Source organism: Rattus rattus, chromosome 7, assembly GCF_011064425.1.
Source record: "Rattus rattus isolate New Zealand chromosome 7, Rrattus_CSIRO_v1, whole genome shotgun sequence".
In the NCBI taxonomy this organism is placed as follows: domain Eukaryota; kingdom Metazoa; phylum Chordata; class Mammalia; order Rodentia; family Muridae; genus Rattus; species Rattus rattus.
Window position 1 is genome coordinate 4259011 of NC_046160.1, and position 7923 is coordinate 4266933.

Here is a 7923-nt window from a genome sequence, read left to right on the forward strand (position 1 = left end):
CAAACGAGAGAACAAAATTGTGCTTTCATCCTCGCCACCCCTGTGGGAGTCCACAAATATGTGTGTGTGTGTGAGTATGCTCAACCCTCACAAAATTAGAGATTTTATTAAAGCGTTGATTTAGAGCTCAGTTATAAACCAGGTATCAAAGATCAGCCTCCACTGGTGTCTTCATCCCAAATATAGATATTAATAATATTCATATTCCTAGGTTTGGGGGACATTTGCAAAACACAGTGAATTCTATCATATGTCAGATGGTAGCTATCTATGTAGGAAGGTATTCTGTGTCAGAAGGTATCTATCATATGTCAGGCTTTGAGGTTATTTTGCATGGAAAAACAGATTGGCTGTGCATCTAAATACCACTGGCTGCATCTGCCAAGACAGGGGCTCTCCTGTTAGCCTCCATTTAACCTTATGGAGTTTATATTCTGACTTGCAGACCCTGTCTCTGAACTCTGGGCGACTCCTGCAAGTTTGAAGGCCATCCCTGGTGCCTTTGCTGGGCAAGACACATAAGTTGGAACAGATCCAGCCCTGGGTGGCGAGGGCTCAGCCAGCTCTCAGTACTGGCCGCTGGCCAACCCTAGCCCCAGCTCAGTGACCCTCACGGCCATCTCTCTACCATGAGTGCATTCCTCTCTTGCTCATGGCACAGAGACCCCCGTATAAGTTCCCCCATGCTGTCAGACTGGGACTTGATCAGGTAGTATGAGTAATGGTATTCTTACGGCTCTACATTTAAACTAGTCCTTGATCTCAAGGAATTGCCAACATTCCGTCAAACGCCCACACACCATGAGGGTTCGCTCTCCCAAGAAGGAATCTACTGAGAACTGGGTGCCTCTCTGCCTGACTCTCAAGGTCTCAAGAACTCCTGCCAGCACACTGCAAGCTGGTGGCTTCCCCAAGATGAAGGGACACGGGAACATCTCCCCTCCCACTCTCCCCAAGCCCCACGTCTCCCCTCCTCCATCAGGAAAGGTTGTCCCCTGTCACCCTCATTCTGGGCGGCTCCTGGCTGCTCTCTCGGGTGCAGTATGGCAGAAGAGACAGTTCAGAGTATAGGCAGAATGTCACGTGCTGCTGGTGGGACCCTGGGATGAAGGCATGGAGGCAGAGGTTGGGTGTCCTGACTGACAACTTCAGGAATGGTATTCCCCATAGCTGCAGCCATGGGGGAATCTCTAAGTAGGGACACCCATCTGAACCCATGGGCATCCACAGACCCAGAAGACAGCATAGAACTCTACTTTTGTGGTTTATGCCTGTGTGGTAAAATATATATAAATGTTACCATTTGACCATTGTTTAGCATATATTTTCCTGTCGTTAAGAACATCTGTGGGCGGGGTTGGGGATTTAGCTCAGTGGTAGAGCGCTTGCCTAAGCGCAAGGCCCTGGGTTGGTCCCCAGCTCCAAAAAAAAAAAAAAAAAAAAAAAAAGAACATCTGTGGGCTGGGGAGATATATCTATGGGTAAAAAGCTTATTATGCAAGCTATATGACCCGACTTTAGATCCTGAGAACCCAGACACGGTAGTGCAAGTGCCTTTAATCCCAGCATGGGGAAATGGGAGATTGGGACAGAAGAAGTCCAAAGCCTAGCAAGCCTGGCCCATGCAGCGAAGAGACCATGTCCCAAACAAGGTGGAAGGCAAGGACCAACTCCCTCAGGCCTTATCCCCAAACATATGGTACCCATGTGCTGCATGAGTAGATGTGTGTGAATGTACGTGAGTTTATGCACGTTTGCATGCGTAAACATTTTCCTTTTACAAACATGACTCTTTTCTCTTGGTTTAATAAGTTTATTGCTCCAAACCTCCCTCTTGCCTGGCAAGGGAGATGGGGGGCTTCTGGGCAATTAATCCTTATTTAATCTCCACACTGTTAAGCGACAGGTGTTAATTCACCCAGAGGTCTGCTGTTCTGTCTTAGAGTAACTTAGAGTCAAGACAGGTAAACCTTAGAAAGCAACCTTAACCTCTCACAAGACCATGGCTTGCCCCTGCCAGTACTCTACCCCTAGTTGGCTGCTTCAGGGAGCTAAACTCCCTGCAGTTTAGGAAACTGTCTCCTGTGAGGAGGGGCTATGTCTGCACAGAGCCTCTCCAGTTCCCCTGTGGGAGTTGGGGAAAGACTCCCCTCTAGTCAGACAGACAAGCTGGCAGGGAGGCTGGTGACAGGGCGAGCACACGTGAACAGTTAAGTAAAAACATCTGGCAGAAGGGGAGACTGCCACAGGAGGAGGCCGATTCTGACAAGCAGGGGCAGTGGAAGTTGGCCCGACCCCAGCTAGCACTACATACAGCTCACACTCAAAGATGACTGACAAAGAGGATGATGTCAGTGTGCAAACAGTCCCTTCTCACTGGAAGGAGATGATAATCTCCAAGTCTGTGCCTTCCTGGAGGACCAGACTCTGTCATCTGATTTTTCCAAGTTACTTACTGTTAGGAGCACCTCTTTTCTGAAGGGAAACAGAGGATCAGTGGATCTGGGGGTGGGGGGGAGGTGGAGAGGACTGGGAGGAAGGAAGGGAGAGGAGGTTGTGGTCAGGATGTATTGTATGAGAGAGGAATAAATAATAATTAAAAAAAACAACTAGGAGCATCTGACCAAATGGACGCCTGCCCACGCCTGGATAACATCATGACTAGCAGAGAGACTGCTTCAAGCCAAATGAACAACAGACCTGAAGTTAGCTGCACATTGCAGGGGCATGGAGTGGGTCTGGGTGTGAAGATTTGCAGATTCAAGCACTGTGTAAATGCTAAAATGAGGTCAACATAAACAAGGTTTGAGCTGGGCACAGGTAGTACATTTCTGTAATCCCAGCTCTGAGAAGGCAGAGGGAAGGATCAACCTTGATGGGTAGCAAGACCCCGTCTCAGAAAAGGGAGGAAAAGGAGAGAAAAAGAAAGAGAAAAAGAAAACAAGATCTGTAACTTCGTTTTTCATTTTTCTAACCTTCCAAATTGACTTTGAATATGGGTTGTGGTGAACTAGGGGGAAAAAGCATTCAAAGGGAAGAGCCGCGGCCAGTGTGCAGCCCTGTATTCCTGGGTCATGGTTGTGTTAAATTAGATTCTCGCTGCTGTTTGCACAAAGCCCTTGGCTTAGTTCCACAGTGAAAGGCTATTTTTATGCATGAGCCACAGATATTGAAATGGAAATGTATCTGTAATTCCAATCACACTTTATTTTCATAATGTTTTTTTCTTCTTCTTAAGAACACACATAGCTATTATCTTCTCTATATCTTCTTTTAAAATATTATGTATGCATTTGTGTGCTGAGGATGGGGCAGTACATCAGTGGTCAGAAGACAACTTATAAAACTCAGTTCTCCCTTTCCACCACATGGGTCCCAAGGATTGAATTCAGTCCAATGTCAGCACGATGGTTAGTAAGACTCTTGCAAAACTCAACATTCTCTAAGCCAAATGCAGATGCTAGAGAACCCAATAGGTGATATTTTCAGTTTTGAGAATTTCTCAAGGATTAGTCAGCTGAGTTCCTCCTCCTCCTCCGGCCATGTCTTCCTTGATGCATGCTCTAACCCTCCTCCTCTCCCATGCTCAGCCCCTTCATGGCCCCCCCATGAAAATAGCAGCTAGGGGACTGGTAAATTTAAAACATTAACATGTATAACAAATAAAGTTAAGGGTTTGTTTCCTTAAAAGACAAGCACACTGGAAATAAAGCAAAGAAGTGATTCTGATTATAGAGGGACAGGATTCTTTGGTGGCCAAAATCACCCTGCAGAAAAGCCTAGTAGTTGAACGTTGTTGTAAAATTATAAAAAATAAAATGCTGTCTTTTACCTCGCTAGGTTTCCAGCACCGCAGTGTCCCCATCCCATATCACACTGCCAAAGGCCTCTCTCTGAGCCTGGCAGCAATCTCTCTACCTATCTAGTTCCCAAGGCAGGTTTCCATGCCAGAAACACACATCCCAACTTCATGGCCGCCCAGACTAGCCACTGCACACTCTCTTAAATCTGCACATGAAAGAACACACAACACAATAACCTTAGACCCAATTGATAAGATATAATTGCCCACCTAAATATACACATCCATCCCTTAAGAACGTTCATAACAACCTGTAAAGGTACAGTGTGGAATCAACGTCACCTGCCATATTGTCCCCACAGCTTCTTCCTCTGTCCCTCCTGTCTCTCCCCTTTCCATTCCTGTCTCCTCCTCCTCCTTCAAACTTTTCTCCCGCCCATCCTTCCTTCTCATCCAATGACAGACCCCCTTCTATCCTGTACCTGCCCTCACCTGTACTTTAAAAATTAAATGGGGAGAAGGTTCTGGTGAAGTCACCTGAGTCTTTGGGGTGGTAGAATTAGCATCAAAATACAGATAACTCCAGGGCAAACCACAACAGTTGAGGGTGACAAACAGCCAAATCAAAATCTAAAGGAAAAGACATAAAGAATTCCCTTAGAAGGGGTTGGGGATTTAGCTCAATGGTAAAGCACTTGCCTAGCAAGTGCAAGGCCCTGGGTTCGGTCCCCAGCTCCGAAAAAAAAAAAAAAAAAAAAAGAATTCCCTTAGAGAAATGCAGGAAAACACAACTAAACAAGGAGAAGCCTATAGAGAGGAAACACAAATATCCCTGAAAGAATTAGAGGAAAACACAATCAAACAGGTGAAGGAATTAAAAATGGAAATAGAAACAATAAAAAAAAAAAAGCACACATGGAGACAACCATGGATATAGAAAACCAAAGGAAGAGACAAAGGAGCCATAGATACAAGCATCACCAACAGAATACAAGAGATAGAAGAGAGAATCTCAGGAGCAGAAGATTCCATAGAAATCATTGACACAACTGAACTGAGAATGGGACCCCCATTGAAGGATTGAGTGAAAGGACTGAAAGAGCTTGAAGGGGCTTGAGACCCCATATGTACAGCAATGCCAACCAACCAGAGCTTCCAGGGACTAAGCCACTACCCAAAGACTCTACATGGACTGACCCTGGGCTCCAACCTCATAGGTAGCAATGAATAGCCTAGTAAGGGCACCAGTGGAAGGGGAAGCCCTGGGTCCTGCCAAGGCTGGACCCCCAATGAAGGTGATTCTTGTGGGGAGGGCGGTAATGGGGGGAGGATGGGGAATGGAAAACCCATAAAGAAGGGGAGAGATGGGGTTAGGGGGATGTTGGCCTGGAAACCGGGAAAGGGAATAACATTTGAAATGTTAATAAGAAATACCCAATTTAATAAAGATGGATTAAAAAAAAAATCTAAAGGAAACTCATCTAAGAGCAGGAGCCATTTGGAGGAATAGCCACTGCCTCTCTGATTAGACCTCAGGAAGCACTGTCCTTGTTTGTGAGAATCTCAGAGGGGGTAGGTAATGGAAGTGACTGCTGTTCCTGGATTTTAACATAAGCCCAGTATTTACCATTTCCTGTCATGCCATTTGGATTCAGATACACTTATTGAGGTAGGCTTTCTTATTACTGTTTTTTATAGAGGAAGCAATGTAGCTATAAAGACTGCTAAATGGCTGGCCCAAAGGTGCACATCTACTTGGTGGCAGAGCTTGCTTTGTGATCAAGTTCTGTTAACTCCAAAGTCTATTTGTCTTCCCTTGTGACTTAGGGCTGAGGTAGAACAGGCAGGGGACTGCTGCAAATCTGATTTCCTTAGGACTAGAAAGGAGAGGGGCTGGTTTGGCAGTTAAGAGCATGTGCTGTTCTCCCAAAGGACGCACATTTGCTGCCTAGCTCCCAACTATGGCTCACGACTATCCGTAACTCTTAACTCCGTGAGATCTGAAGCCTTTTCCTGACCCCTAAGGGTGCCCGAATATGTGTGTCATACATTCACAAAAATATGCACAGACATACATAAATAATAAACACAGAAATCTAGAAGTAAATACTATTACGGAAAAACACCCAGAACACAGTATAGGCAGGAAATTTCTCGACAGAGACCCACTATCACACAGGAACCCTAATAGCACAGGAACACCCTAAGCACTGACAAATGAGGTTAATATGAAGATAAAATGGTTCTGTCAACAAAATACACTTTTATCAGCAGAGTGAGTTGACACCCTGCAGAATGAGAGAAAAGCTTTGCTACCTGTGGTTCAGGCAAAAGCTTACTACACAGAATGCATGAAGACTAATACACAGAATACACAAAGAACTACAAAGACGGAACACCAAAATTTTTAAAAAAACAAAGAAAGAAAAACTACCAATCAATAAGTGGGTCAATGAACTAAACAGTTCTCATCGCAAAAGAGGAGATACAAATGGCCGGTAAATACTTTTAAAGTGTTCATAGGCTAATCAGAAAAAGACACCTTTCCCTTCTATGTCTCCAGCCCACCAAAGTGATGAACTGCAACATTAGGAATCTGTCTTCTCACATCATCTACCTAGTGTACAAGGAGGGGACAGCACTGACAGAGGACTCACCTGATGGCAATGAGTCTCCCCATTGAGGAGGAGCTCGCCAATCTGCAGGTCACCATGGAGTCCCCATGGGGATGCCCTATGCCTGGGGTCCGTTCCATACAAAGCTCCTACTGGGGAAGGTAACCAAGAGCTACCTCCTGACTAAGATCTACGAAGTGTAGGTGCCAATGTGCTCTCGAGGGACCAAACAGCTGAGCTGGGCATGCAGCACATGCTGCTGAGTATCAAGGGCCCGCTGATCTCCCCTAACCCAGAGTCGGCACTCAACCAGGAAGCAGGCCGCCTGCTTTTGGAGAACTACAAGAGAGTATGCTGCTAGCCCAGTCTGCTCACAGAGACCCATGGGTACGTACAGGTGGAACCAGAAGTGGAGAGCTGAGGCTACCTGGCCACGAGGCTGCAGCCTCCTCCATAGATGCTAAGACTGTAGGGGTCCTAGAAGGAACTGAGGATCTCACAGCCAAGAAACATGCAGGATACTGAGATAAGAGGCTGACAGCCAAGAAAAAGCTGGACAAGAGGCAGGTACTGGGGCACTGTAGCGGGCTCTTCTCCCTCCTTCTCACCCCTGTTCTGTCCCCTCCAACTCTGCCTCTACGTTATTTAAATTATCGCTGGGGTGGAGTGGGTGGGAGTGCCAAACCTGGATTTGTTGGAAAAGCACAACAAACAACAATACCAACTAACCAACAAAACCTGAAAACCTGAGTCCAGTCCCCAGAACCCACATTCTTGAAGAAAAGAACCAACTACATCAAGTGTCTGTGTGTACACACACACATACACATCAATCAATCAATCAATCAACACATAAATAAACATGTCTTTTTAATTCCACTAAGAAAGTATTCAATTCCCAGAACTTTCGGAGAAATACAAATTAAAACTACTCTGAGTTTCCATCTCTTTCACAGTCATATTAGCTATGATCAAGAAACCAGTAACAAATGCTGGTGAGACGAGGGAGGGGAACCCTTACCTACTTGGGGAGAACATGTGCTATAGTTCTCCACAGTAAGCTACTGTGGAAGTCAGGGCAGAGATGGCTCAAAAACTAAAAATATAACTATCATATAAGCCAGCTCTACCAACTCCTGGGTATATTTCCAAAGGTACTTTATATCCTACTACAGATACATTGTACTTTCACATTTGTTCACTGTTGCTCTGTTCCTAACAGGTAGGAGCTGGAATCAGTCCACATGGCCATCAACAGATGAATGAGTAATGAATATGTAGGACATATATGCAACAGAATTTTATTCAGTCGTTTTTAAAAAAGGAAAAATAAGGAATGAAAGAAACGAAATTTGTAGGAAAATGGGTAGAACTAGAAAATGTAAAGTGAGGTAATTCAGGCGCAAAAAGATGAATGGTGTCAGTCCCTCTCATCTGTTGATACACACATTGTTACATGCATGTGATAGATGAAGAAATGTGTGTAGATGTGAGATGGGAAGGAAC

The 7923-nt window shown here is 45.2% G+C and overlaps 1 pseudogene; it reads left to right on the forward strand.

Moving 5' to 3' along the window:
- Window positions 1-6377: 6377 nt before the first annotated feature.
- LOC116905588 lies at window positions 6378-7687 on the forward strand (annotated as a pseudogene).
- The last annotated feature ends 236 nt before the right edge of the window (window positions 7688-7923 follow it).